Source organism: Procambarus clarkii, unplaced genomic scaffold, assembly GCF_040958095.1.
Source record: "Procambarus clarkii isolate CNS0578487 unplaced genomic scaffold, FALCON_Pclarkii_2.0 HiC_scaffold_122, whole genome shotgun sequence".
Lineage (NCBI taxonomy): Eukaryota > Metazoa > Arthropoda > Malacostraca > Decapoda > Cambaridae > Procambarus > Procambarus clarkii.
Window position 1 is genome coordinate 355,132 of NW_027189155.1, and position 15,398 is coordinate 370,529.

Consider the following 15,398-nt stretch of genomic DNA (forward strand, 5'->3'; position numbering starts at 1 on the left):
CTCTTACAAAAATTAGGATCAATAGGACCAAAATTAAACTACTTTATGTGTTTAATTTAAGGAAATCATTTTTTCTGATTACGAAAAAGTCTTCAACCATCTCCAGTAATAATTCACAATTAACCTTAATTGAATCAACAGGGAGAGAGGGGGGGAGGGGTGAGAATAAATAATAATTATTCCAAAATACTTTAACTAATGTCTACACCTACCATCCTATGTCCGTTCCCTACCTCAGACCATTTCCCCTCTAATTTGGTAAAAATAAGCCTTAATAATATAATAATAAATATATTCAAAAAAATCTGTGGATAGCTACAGCCTCCAGCATATATATATATATATATATATATATATATATATATATATATATATATATATATATATATATATATATATATATATATATATATATATATATATATATATATATATATATATATATATATATATATATATATATATATATATATATATATATATATATATATATATATATATATATATATATATATATATATATAAGCCCATAAGCAATCCAGTTGGGATCGCCCCATTGCCGACAAAGTAGCTCCAACATTACTGTAAGCTGCGACAACACCACATGATACTGCCCGACTTAGAGCTGTAGCAGCTCCCCATGCAGAGGACTTGCTATTAGCAACCCCCAATATCAGCTACTAGCACTCGTCTCACCACAGGCCCTCTGAATGGCTGTGGCTCTCCGCCTCACTGCCCGAATCCACACCGAATACAGGGGTTTTGGTGGCGAGGCAGTGGCCGACAGGTACGGACGACATGGCCTTCTCTGCCAAAGGACAGGAGGATGGCATGCAAGACACTGCGATGTTAACGACATTATAAAGAGAAGCCTTATCACGGAAGGTTGTCCAGCAGAGAGAGAGTCCCGTTCCGTATTGCCCCGCAACTCTGATGAGCCTGTTGGTCGCCCAGATGGGATCACGGTGAACCCCTGGAAGAATGGTAGACAGTTATTGTGGGACTACACTTGCGTTTCAACTTTAGGCAACACCTATGTTAACTTCAGTGCTGCTCAGGCAGGAGGTGCTGCCAATCACTGGGAAGCAGCCAAGTCACATAAAAACGGAGACCTTGATCACTACTACAATTTTGTCCCCATTGCCTCAGAGACACTTGGTGCCTGGGGTAAAAGTGCTGCAAGTTTTTTGAAGGAGCTGGGGTCGAAGCTAATTGAAACAACTAGAGACCCTACAGCCGTCAGTTTTCTCTTTCAGCGCCTTAGTGTGGAGATCCAGAGAGGAATGGCTCACAGCATCCATGCTTCCTGCCCGCAATCCAAGGAGCTGGATGAGTTTGGGGGTTGTAATATAAATATTATGATTAAATTGTATTTATTTTTTCGTTTCGTTGCCTTATTTATCATTAATTTTTAAATTTTCGGTATAAAAATTTATTTTTGTGTCTATGGATGTCTGTCTGTGTGTTTGTTTGAGTGTCCCTGTGAGTGTTTGGGGGAGTGTTTGTCCGGTTATACCTGTGGGTCCACGAGGCCATCTGTGTCCCCTCAGATGGTCTCCCTTATCACAGTTTTTGTGTATAGATGTGTGTCTGTGTGAGTGTTCGGGTGAGTGTGTGTCCGGTTATACCTGTGAGTCCACGAGGCCATCTGTGTCCCCTCAGATGGTCTTCTTTATCACAGTTTGTGTCTATGGATGCAGGCGATGAGTCACAATAACGCGGCTAAAGTATGTTGACCAGACCACACACTAGAAGGTGAAGGAACGACGACGTTTCGGTAAGTCCTTGACCATTCTCAAGTCGACTGAGAATGTGTCTATGAATGTGTGTCTGGGTGAGTGTCCCTGTGAGTGTCCGGGTGAGTGTGTGTGTTCGGGTATACCTGTGGGTCCACGAGGCAATCTGTGTTCCCTCAGATGGTCTTCCTTATTACAGTTTGTGTCTATGGATGTGTGTCTGAGTGAGTGTCCCTGTGAGTGTCCTGGTGAGTGTGTGTGTGTGTGTGTGTGTGTGTGTGTGTGTGTGTGTGTGTGTGTGTGTGTGTGTGTGTGTGTGTGTGTGTGTGTGTGTGAGTGTCCGGGTTTATGTGTAGTTTGGTTTCTGGAACCATTTGTGTCCCTCCCTTCAACTCTTTTCCCTTATTCCCACCGTGGGTTCGAATCCCAGGTGATTAGACCTGCCCTAGGTCAATGGATCCAAGGTATCCGTCCGTGGTCCCAACGGATTTCACCTCTTCCCTACTTTACTAGGAGTCAGGCTAATTCCAGCTATCCAGAGAACCTTTCGATACAGAGGCAGCTACAGGAGGGGACCACATAAATTAGTGCCCTGTAGTTACGTAACCGTTCCGACAGGCTCGATCGCAATCTATCCAGATGAGAACACGTTCTCATCCGACTAGACCACGCTGGAGTCGCTGTTTGTCTCAAATTTGGACCCTTTATTTATAGTTAGTATTTTTGGTGTATTAATTGATGTGTATTAATTTGTTAATGACTTAGGTAGAGTGATTTGGGGGGAGAGAGGGGGGGTTGGCGTGTGTAGTGTATTATACGAGATCGTGCTTGGGTTAGTATTCACCATCAACTATTACTAACTTGTAACTAACACAAATTTTTCCACACACTCCGGACCAAAGAGCCAGAGCTCAACCCCCGCAAGTACAACTAGGTGAGTACACACACACACACACACACACACACACAGAGGAAGCAGCCCATAACAGCTGTTTAAATCCCTGGTACCTATTTACTGCTAGGTTACAGGAACAACAGGGTGAAAGAAACTGCCCAGTTTCGTTTCTGCCATCACCGGAGGATCGAACACGGACGCTAGGATTACGAGTTGAGAGCGCTGTCTACTCAGCTGTCAGGCCCCGTAGTGCGTGTACTCGTCAAAAACATAATTTGGGAGAGGTTAGGGGAAAGGAATGATGCTTCCTGGGTTGGGGAATTGGTGTGGGGTTAGTCACTCGGTGGCCTTGGACCTGTGGGGGAGGGGGCCGAGGGGGTTGCCAGTTATGAATTTAATGATTGAATTTGTTAAGATAGGGTATTTATGTAAAAGACGCTGTGAAGAGATAGTAACAAAAGTGTTCCTGACTGCTGTAAGGTAGTGAGTAACTGTCTTGTATGTTAGAAAAACGAATGCTTACTAGACAATTACTTTTTCTTTGAAAACATTTTTTTGGAAAATAAATACAAGTTATTTTGTAAACAAAATATGATTATTTTCCTTTAATAAACACACATGAGCACAAATGGTCCTCGGGAGTCAGAGAGATTGAGAATGAACAGCAAAATAGTAACAAAAAATGAGACGATGATGGGATACTATTTAATTCAAACATAAACCTGTTAAGTATGTAAATTACAGTACCACTAAACACGCGTACACGTACATATGTCAATCAATTTACATAAATAAACATTCACTAATATGTTCCTTTAACAATGGACAGATAGATAATTACCATACACGTGTCAGTCCAATTGCAGGTACACATAGACACACATAGCTGCACTTGTCTGTCGCTCCTGACAATAGTAAACATGTAACAAAAAATGTGACAATGATGGGACACTATGTCATTCAAACGTACACACGCTAACATTATAAATTACAGTAACACTAAACACGCGTACATGTATATATGTCATTCAATTTACATAAAAAAAACATTCACTAATATGTTCCTTTTACAATTAACACACAGATAATTACCGTACACATGTCAGTCCAATTGCAGGTACACATAAACACACATAGGTGCACTTGTCTGTCGCTCCTGACAATAGTATACATAGGTATACACACAAAACAGTCCTTTATCAACTAATGTGTGTGTGTGTGTGTATTTATTCCTTGTATTTATTATTTGTGTCTGCAAAATCGAGTTATTAGCTCTTGGACCCCGCTTTCTAACAAATGTATTTTTCCTCTTTTATATCAACTACATTTATTTCTCACTAACACACACGCATACACACACACACACACAGTGGAAACAGGAGGCCAGACACAGGATACAGAATAGGAGATGAAGAACTTAATGAAACGGACTGAGAGAAAGATCTAGGAGTTGATATCACACCAAACCTGTCTCCTGAAGCATACATAAAAAGAATAACGTCTGCGGCATATGCGAGACTGCCTAACATCAGAACAGCCTTCAGGAATCTGTGTAAGGAATCATTCAGAATCTTGTACACCACATATGTAAGACCAATCCTGGAGTATGCGGCCCCAGCATGGAGTCCGTATCTTGTCAAGCAGAAGATGAAGCAGGAAAAAGTCCAAAGGTATGCCACTAGACTAGTCCCAGAACTAAGAGGCATGAGTTACGAGGAAAGGCTGCGGGAAATGCACCTTACGGCACTGGAAGACAGAAGAGTAAGGGGAGACATGATCACAACCTACACAACCCTCAGAGGAATCGACCGGGTAAACAAGGATAAACTATTCAACACTGGTGGGACGCAAACAAGGGGACACAGGTGGAAACTGAGTACCCACATGAGCCACAGAGACGTTAGAAGTAACTTTTTCAGTGTCAGAGTAGTTAACGGATGGAATGCATTAAGCAGTGATGTGGTGGAGGCTGACTCCATACACAGTTTCAAATGTAGATATGATTGAGCCCAGTAGGCTCAGGAATCTGTACACCAGTTGATTGACAGTTGAGAGGTGGGACCAAAGAACCATAGCTCAACCCCCGCATGCACAAATAGGTGAGTACACACACACACACACACGCGAACTAGTAGCCAACTGTCTAAATGGAGAGAGTTTATTGGTTGTAATTCTTAAGGTCCTCGTTCGAATCCCGGTTGACGCAAGAGGAAATCGGCAGATATTCTTTAACCTGATTCACCTGTTCACCTAGCACAAATGTATCCATCAATGTAGCCCTTTATTTATCTATTTATAATTGTCAATCCATCAATCTATCTTCCCATAAACCAACAATTTTTCATTATATACATCTATCTTACTATGTATCCGTCCATCTACTCGACTGTTTATCCATCCATCTACTCATCTGTCTTTTCATCCATCAACTCATCTATGGATCCGTCTATCCGTCAATGTATATATTTATCAATCAACGTATCCATCCATATATCTATCTATTACTATTTATATCTATATCTCTATCTATTTGTATCCGACGATCCTACTAACTCATTTTCCATTAATCTATCCATTTATCATTCTACTTATCTATCAATCTATTTATTCATCTACTTCTCTTTCCATCTATCCATCTACTCATCTATCTAACCATTAATCTATCTACATACTCCCCACTCCGTCTCCTATCGTTTTCCCAAACTCCCTCCTCCCGTACCGGCTCCTTCTTTTTTCCACCCTCCCGTAACCCTGCTCATCCTCCCTCCTTCTGCCCTTCCCATACCCGCCCCTATTCCATCCCGCCCTTCCCATCGTCTTAACTCTCGGGGCAGTTCTTTACCTTCGTTCTCACTCCTTCCGCCGTTTCTCACTCTCGCCCTCCTTACTGTCTTCCTTCCCTCCCTCCCTCCCGCTGCTAGTCCTTCCCTTCTTACCCTTCCCGTAGTCCTCCCTCCCAGCACCAGTCCTTCTCATCGTCCTCTTACCTCCCCCAGTACCTCCTTCACTCCCTCTTCATCCCTCTTTCACCTCACCTACACCTCTTCTCCTGTTCTCCCTCTTTATACCACCTCTAAATCTCCCGCCCCCCCCCACCGGCTTTGTACCTCTTCCCTCTTACAAAAATTAGGATCAATAGGACCAAAATTAAACTACTTTATGTGTTTAATTTAAGGAAATCATTTTTTCTGATTACGAAAAAGTCTTCAACCATCTCCAGTAATAATTCACAATTAACCTTAATTGAATCAACAGGGAGAGAGGGGGGGAGGGGTGAGAATAAATAATAATTATTCCAAAATACTTTAACTAATGTCTACACCTACCATCCTATGTCCGTTCCCTACCTCAGACCATTTCCCCTCTAATTTGGTAAAAATAAGCCTTAATAATATAATAATAAATATATTCAAAAAAATCTGTGGATAGCTACAGCCTCCAGCATATATATATATATATATATATATATATATATATATATATATATATATATATATATATATATATATATATATATATATATATATATAATATATATATATATATATATATATATATATATATATATATATATATATATATATATATATATATATATATATATATATATATAAGCCCATAAGCAATCCAGTTGGGATCGCCCCATTGCCGACAAAGTAGCTCCAACATTACTGTAAGCTGCGACAACACCACATGATACTGCCCGACTTAGAGCTGTAGCAGCTCCCCATGCAGAGGACTTGCTATTAGCAACCCCCAATATCAGCTACTAGCACTCGTCTCACCACAGGCCCTCTGAATGGCTGTGGCTCTCCGCCTCACTGCCCGAATCCACACCGAATACAGGGGTTTTGGTGGCGAGGCAGTGGCCGACAGGTACGGACGACATGGCCTTCTCTGCCAAAGGACAGGAGGATGGCATGCAAGACACTGCGATGTTAACGACATTATAAAGAGAAGCCTTATCACGGAAGGTTGTCCAGCAGAGAGAGAGTCCCGTTCCGTATTGCCCCGCAACTCTGATGAGCCTGTTGGTCGCCCAGATGGGATCACGGTGAACCCCTGGAAGAATGGTAGACAGTTATTGTGGGACTACACTTGCGTTTCAACTTTAGGCAACACCTATGTTAACTTCAGTGCTGCTCAGGCAGGAGGTGCTGCCAATCACTGGGAAGCAGCCAAGTCACATAAAAACGGAGACCTTGATCACTACTACAATTTTGTCCCCATTGCCTCAGAGACACTTGGTGCCTGGGGTAAAAGTGCTGCAAGTTTTTTGAAGGAGCTGGGGTCGAAGCTAATTGAAACAACTAGAGACCCTACAGCCGTCAGTTTTCTCTTTCAGCGCCTTAGTGTGGAGATCCAGAGAGGAATGGCTCACAGCATCCATGCTTCCTGCCCGCAATCCAAGGAGCTGGATGAGTTTGGGGGTTGTAATATAAATATTATGATTAAATTGTATTTATTTTTTCGTTTCGTTGCCTTATTTATCATTAATTTTTAAATTTTCGGTATAAAAATTTATTTTTGTGTCTATGGATGTCTGTCTGTGTGTTTGTTTGAGTGTCCCTGTGAGTGTTTGGGGGAGTGTTTGTCCGGTTATACCTGTGGGTCCACGAGGCCATCTGTGTCCCCTCAGATGGTCTCCCTTATCACAGTTTTTGTGTATAGATGTGTGTCTGTGTGAGTGTTCGGGTGAGTGTGTGTCCGGTTATACCTGTGAGTCCACGAGGCCATCTGTGTCCCCTCAGATGGTCTTCTTTATCACAGTTTGTGTCTATGGATGCAGGCGATGAGTCACAATAACGCGGCTAAAGTATGTTGACCAGACCACACACTAGAAGGTGAAGGAACGACGACGTTTCGGTAAGTCCTTGACCATTCTCAAGTCGACTGAGAATGTGTCTATGAATGTGTGTCTGGGTGAGTGTCCCTGTGAGTGTCCGGGTGAGTGTGTGTGTTCGGGTATACCTGTGGGTCCACGAGGCAATCTGTGTTCCCTCAGATGGTCTTCCTTATTACAGTTTGTGTCTATGGATGTGTGTCTGAGTGAGTGTCCCTGTGAGTGTCCTGGTGAGTGTGTGTGTGTGTGTGTGTGTGTGTGTGTGTGTGTGTGTGTGTGTGTGTGAGTGTCCGGGTTTATGTGTAGTTTGGTTTCTGGAACCATTTGTGTCCCTCCCTTCAACTCTTTTCCCTTATTCCCACCGTGGGTTCGAATCCCAGGTGATTAGACCTGCCCTAGGTCAATGGATCCAAGGTATCCGTCCGTGGTCCCAACGGATTTCACCTCTTCCCTACTTTACTAGGAGTCAGGCTAATTCCAGCTATCCAGAGAACCTTTCGATACAGAGGCAGCTACAGGAGGGGACCACATAAATTAGTGCCCTGTAGTTACGTAACCGTTCCGACAGGCTCGATCGCAATCTATCCAGATGAGAACACGTTCTCATCCGACTAGACCACGCTGGAGTCGCTGTTTGTCTCAAATTTGGACCCTTTATTTATAGTTAGTATTTTTGGTGTATTAATTGATGTGTATTAATTTGTTAATGACTTAGGTAGAGTGATTTGGGGGGAGAGAGGGGGGGTTGGCGTGTGTAGTGTATTATACGAGATCGTGCTTGGGTTAGTATTCACCATCAACTATTACTAACTTGTAACTAACACAAATTTTTCCACACACTCCGGACCAAAGAGCCAGAGCTCAACCCCCGCAAGTACAACTAGGTGAGTACACACACACACACACACACACACAGAGGAAGCAGCCCATAACAGCTGTTTAAATCCCTGGTACCTATTTACTGCTAGGTTACAGGAACAACAGGGTGAAAGAAACTGCCCAGTTTCGTTTCTGCCATCACCGGAGGATCGAACACGGACGCTAGATTACGAGTTGAGAGCGCTGTCTACTCAGCTGTCAGGCCCCGTAGTGCGTGTACTCGTCAAAAACATAATTTGGGAGAGGTTAGGGGAAAGGAATGATGCTTCCTGGGTTGGGGAATTGGTGTGGGGTTAGTCACTCGGTGGCCTTGGACCTGTGGGGGAGGGGGCCGAGGGGGTTGCCAGTTATGAATTTAATGATTGAATTTGTTAAGATAGGGTATTTATGTAAAAGACGCTGTGAAGAGATAGTAACAAAAGTGTTCCTGACTGCTGTAAGGTAGTGAGTAACTGTCTTGTATGTTAGAAAAACGAATGCTTACTAGACAATTACTTTTTCTTTGAAAACATTTTTTTGGAAAATAAATACAAGTTATTTTGTAAACAAAATATGATTATTTTCCTTTAATAAACACACATGAGCACAAATGGTCCTCGGGAGTCAGAGAGATTGAGAATGAACAGCAAAATAGTAACAAAAAATGAGACGATGATGGGATACTATTTAATTCAAACATAAACCTGTTAAGTATGTAAATTACAGTACCACTAAACACGCGTACACGTACATATGTCAATCAATTTACATAAATAAACATTCACTAATATGTTCCTTTAACAATGGACAGATAGATAATTACCATACACGTGTCAGTCCAATTGCAGGTACACATAGACACACATAGCTGCACTTGTCTGTCGCTCCTGACAATAGTAAACATGTAACAAAAAATGTGACAATGATGGGACACTATGTCATTCAAACGTACACACGCTAACATTATAAATTACAGTAACACTAAACACGCGTACATGTATATATGTCATTCAATTTACATAAAAAAAACATTCACTAATATGTTCCTTTTACAATTAACACACAGATAATTACCGTACACATGTCAGTCCAATTGCAGGTACACATAAACACACATAGGTGCACTTGTCTGTCGCTCCTGACAATAGTATACATAGGTATACACACAAAACAGTCCTTTATCAACTAATGTGTGTGTGTGTGTGTATTTATTCCTTGTATTTATTATTTGTGTCTGCAAAATCGAGTTATTAGCTCTTGGACCCCGCCTTTCTAACAAATGTATTTTTCCTCTTTTATATCAACTACATTTATTTCTCACTAACACACACGCATACACACACACACACACAGTGGAAACAGGAGGCCAGACACAGGATACAGAATAGGAGATGAAGAACTTAATGAAACGGACTGAGAGAAAGATCTAGGAGTTGATATCACACCAAACCTGTCTCCTGAAGCATACATAAAAAGAATAACGTCTGCGGCATATGCGAGACTGCCTAACATCAGAACAGCCTTCAGGAATCTGTGTAAGGAATCATTCAGAATCTTGTACACCACATATGTAAGACCAATCCTGGAGTATGCGGCCCCAGCATGGAGTCCGTATCTTGTCAAGCAGAAGATGAAGCAGGAAAAAGTCCAAAGGTATGCCACTAGACTAGTCCCAGAACTAAGAGGCATGAGTTACGAGGAAAGGCTGCGGGAAATGCACCTTACGGCACTGGAAGACAGAAGAGTAAGGGGAGACATGATCACAACCTACACAACCCTCAGAGGAATCGACCGGGTAAACAAGGATAAACTATTCAACACTGGTGGGACGCAAACAAGGGGACACAGGTGGAAACTGAGTACCCACATGAGCCACAGAGACGTTAGAAGTAACTTTTTCAGTGTCAGAGTAGTTAACGGATGGAATGCATTAAGCAGTGATGTGGTGGAGGCTGACTCCATACACAGTTTCAAATGTAGATATGATTGAGCCCAGTAGGCTCAGGAATCTGTACACCAGTTGATTGACAGTTGAGAGGTGGGACCAAAGAACCATAGCTCAACCCCCGCATGCACAAATAGGTGAGTACACACACACACACACGCGAACTAGTAGCCAACTGTCTAAATGGAGAGAGTTTATTGGTTGTAATTCTTAAGGTCCTCGTTCGAATCCCGGTTGACGCAAGAGGAAATCGGCAGATATTCTTTAACCTGATTCACCTGTTCACCTAGCACAAATGTATCCATCAATGTAGCCCTTTATTTATCTATTTATAATTGTCAATCCATCAATCTATCTTCCCATAAACCAACAATTTTTCATTATATACATCTATCTTACTATGTATCCGTCCATCTACTCGACTGTTTATCCATCCATCTACTCATCTGTCTTTTCATCCATCAACTCATCTATGGATCCGTCTATCCGTCAATGTATATATTTATCAATCAACGTATCCATCCATATATCTATCTATTACTATTTATATCTATATCTCTATCTATTTGTATCCGACGATCCTACTAACTCATTTTCCATTAATCTATCCATTTATCATTCTACTTATCTATCAATCTATTTATTCATCTACTTCTCTTTCCATCTATCCATCTACTCATCTATCTAACCATTAATCTATCTACATACTCCCCACTCCGTCTCCTATCGTTTTCCCAAACTCCCTCCTCCCGTACCGGCTCCTTCTTTTTTCCACCCTCCCGTAACCCTGCTCATCCTCCCTCCTTCTGCCCTTCCCATACCCGCCCCTATTCCATCCCGCCCTTCCCATCGTCTTAACTCTCGGGGCAGTTCTTTACCTTCGTTCTCACTCCTTCCGCCGTTTCTCACTCTCGCCCTCCTTACTGTCTTCCTTCCCTCCCTCCCTCCCGCTGCTAGTCCTTCCCTTCTTACCCTTCCCGTAGTCCTCCCTCCCAGCACCAGTCCTTCTCATCGTCCTCTTACCTCCCCCAGTACCTCCTTCACTCCCTCTTCATCCCTCTTTCACCTCACCTACACCTCTTCTCCTGTTCTCCCTCTTTATACCACCTCTAAATCTCCCGCCCCCCCCACCGGCTTTGTACCTCTTCCCTCTTACAAAAATTAGGATCAATAGGACCAAAATTAAACTACTTTATGTGTTTAATTTAAGGAAATCATTTTTTCTGATTACGAAAAAGTCTTCAACCATCTCCAGTAATAATTCACAATTAACCTTAATTGAATCAACAGGGAGAGAGGGGGGGAGGGGTGAGAATAAATAATAATTATTCCAAAATACTTTAACTAATGTCTACACCTACCATCCTATGTCCGTTCCCTACCTCAGACCATTTCCCCTCTAATTTGGTAAAAATAAGCCTTAATAATATAATAATAAATATATTCAAAAAAATCTGTGGATAGCTACAGCCTCCAGCATATATATATATATATATATATATATATATATATATATATATATATATATATATATATATATATATATATATATATTATATATATATATATATATATATAATATATATATATATATATATATTATATATATATATATATATATATATATATATATATATATATATATATATATAAGCCCATAAGCAATCCAGTTGGGATCGCCCCATTGCCGACAAAGTAGCTCCAACATTACTGTAAGCTGCGACAACACCACATGATACTGCCCGACTTAGAGCTGTAGCAGCTCCCCATGCAGAGGACTTGCTATTAGCAACCCCCAATATCAGCTACTAGCACTCGTCTCACCACAGGCCCTCTGAATGGCTGTGGCTCTCCGCCTCACTGCCCGAATCCACACCGAATACAGGGGTTTTGGTGGCGAGGCAGTGGCCGACAGGTACGGACGACATGGCCTTCTCTGCCAAAGGACAGGAGGATGGCATGCAAGACACTGCGATGTTAACGACATTATAAAGAGAAGCCTTATCACGGAAGGTTGTCCAGCAGAGAGAGAGTCCCGTTCCGTATTGCCCCGCAACTCTGATGAGCCTGTTGGTCGCCCAGATGGGATCACGGTGAACCCCTGGAAGAATGGTAGACAGTTATTGTGGGACTACACTTGCGTTTCAACTTTAGGCAACACCTATGTTAACTTCAGTGCTGCTCAGGCAGGAGGTGCTGCCAATCACTGGGAAGCAGCCAAGTCACATAAAAACGGAGACCTTGATCACTACTACAATTTTGTCCCCATTGCCTCAGAGACACTTGGTGCCTGGGGTAAAAGTGCTGCAAGTTTTTTGAAGGAGCTGGGGTCGAAGCTAATTGAAACAACTAGAGACCCTACAGCCGTCAGTTTTCTCTTTCAGCGCCTTAGTGTGGAGATCCAGAGAGGAATGGCTCACAGCATCCATGCTTCCTGCCCGCAATCCAAGGAGCTGGATGAGTTTGGGGGTTGTAATATAAATATTATGATTAAATTGTATTTATTTTTTCGTTTCGTTGCCTTATTTATCATTAATTTTTAAATTTTCGGTATAAAAATTTATTTTTGTGTCTATGGATGTCTGTCTGTGTGTTTGTTTGAGTGTCCCTGTGAGTGTTTGGGGGAGTGTTTGTCCGGTTATACCTGTGGGTCCACGAGGCCATCTGTGTCCCCTCAGATGGTCTCCCTTATCACAGTTTTTGTGTATAGATGTGTGTCTGTGTGAGTGTTCGGGTGAGTGTGTGTCCGGTTATACCTGTGAGTCCACGAGGCCATCTGTGTCCCCTCAGATGGTCTTCTTTATCACAGTTTGTGTCTATGGATGCAGGCGATGAGTCACAATAACGCGGCTAAAGTATGTTGACCAGACCACACACTAGAAGGTGAAGGAACGACGACGTTTCGGTAAGTCCTTGACCATTCTCAAGTCGACTGAGAATGTGTCTATGAATGTGTGTCTGGGTGAGTGTCCCTGTGAGTGTCCGGGTGAGTGTGTGTGTTCGGGTATACCTGTGGGTCCACGAGGCAATCTGTGTTCCCTCAGATGGTCTTCCTTATTACAGTTTGTGTCTATGGATGTGTGTCTGAGTGAGTGTCCCTGTGAGTGTCCTGAGTGTGTGTGTGTGTGTGTGTGTGTGTGTGTGTGTGTGTGTGTGTGTGTGTGTGTGTGTGTGTGTGTGTGTGTGTGTGTGTGTGTGTGTGTGTATGTCCGGGTTTATGTAGTTTGGTTTCTGGAACCATTTGTGTCCCTCCCTTCAACTCTTTTCCCTTATTCCCACCGTGGGTTCGAATCCCAGGTGATTAGACCTGCCCTAGGTCAATGGATCCAAGGTATCCGTCCGTGGTCCCAACGGATTTCACCTCTTCCCTACTTTACTAGGAGTCAGGCTAATTCCAGCTATCCAGAGAACCTTTCGATACAGAGGCAGCTACAGGAGGGGACCACATAAATTAGTGCCCTGTAGTTACGTAACCGTTCCGACAGGCTCGATCGCAATCTATCCAGATGAGAACACGTTCTCATCCGACTAGACCACGCTGGAGTCGCTGTTTGTCTCAAATTTGGACCCTTTATTTATAGTTAGTATTTTTGGTGTATTAATTGATGTGTATTAATTTGTTAATGACTTAGGTAGAGTGATTTGGGGGGAGAGAGGGGGGGTTGGCGTGTGTAGTGTATTATACGAGATCGTGCTTGGGTTAGTATTCACCATCAACTATTACTAACTTGTAACTAACACAAATTTTTCCACACACTCCGGACCAAAGAGCCAGAGCTCAACCCCCGCAAGTACAACTAGGTGAGTACACACACACACACACACACACACACAGAGGAAGCAGCCCATAACAGCTGTTTAAATCCCTGGTACCTATTTACTGCTAGGTTACAGGAACAACAGGGTGAAAGAAACTGCCCAGTTTCGTTTCTGCCATCACCGGAGGATCGAACACGGACGCTAGGATTACGAGTTGAGAGCGCTGTCTACTCAGCTGTCAGGCCCCGTAGTGCGTGTACTCGTCAAAAACATAATTTGGGAGAGGTTAGGGGAAAGGAATGATGCTTCCTGGGTTGGGGAATTGGTGTGGGGTTAGTCACTCGGTGGCCTTGGACCTGTGGGGGAGGGGGCCGAGGGGGTTGCCAGTTATGAATTTAATGATTGAATTTGTTAAGATAGGGTATTTATGTAAAAGACGCTGTGAAGAGATAGTAACAAAAGTGTTCCTGACTGCTGTAAGGTAGTGAGTAACTGTCTTGTATGTTAGAAAAACGAATGCTTACTAGACAATTACTTTTTCTTTGAAAACATTTTTTTGGAAAATAAATACAAGTTATTTTGTAAACAAAATATGATTATTTTCCTTTAATAAACACACATGAGCACAAATGGTCCTCGGGAGTCAGAGAGATTGAGAATGAACAGCAAAATAGTAACAAAAAATGAGACGATGATGGGATACTATTTAATTCAAACATAAACCTGTTAAGTATGTAAATTACAGTACCACTAAACACGCGTACACGTACATATGTCAATCAATTTACATAAATAAACATTCACTAATATGTTCCTTTAACAATGGACAGATAGATAATTACCATACACGTGTCAGTCCAATTGCAGGTACACATAGACACACATAGCTGCACTTGTCTGTCGCTCCTGACAATAGTAAACATGTAACAAAAAATGTGACAATGATGGGACACTATGTCATTCAAACGTACACACGCTAACATTATAAATTACAGTAACACTAAACACGCGTACATGTATATATGTCATTCAATTTACATAAAAAAAACATTCACTAATATGTTCCTTTTACAATTAACACACAGATAATTACCGTACACATGTCAGTCCAATTGCAGGTACACATAAACACACATAGGTGCACTTGTCTGTCGCTCCTGACAATAGTATACATAGGTATACACACAAAACAGTCCTTTATCAACTAATGTGTGTGTGTGTGTATTTATTCCTTGTATTTATTATTTGTGTCTGCAAAATCGAGTTATTAGCTCTTGGACCCCGCCTTTCTAACAAATGTATTTTTCCTCTTTTATATCAACTACATTTATTTCTCACTAACACACACGCATACACACACAC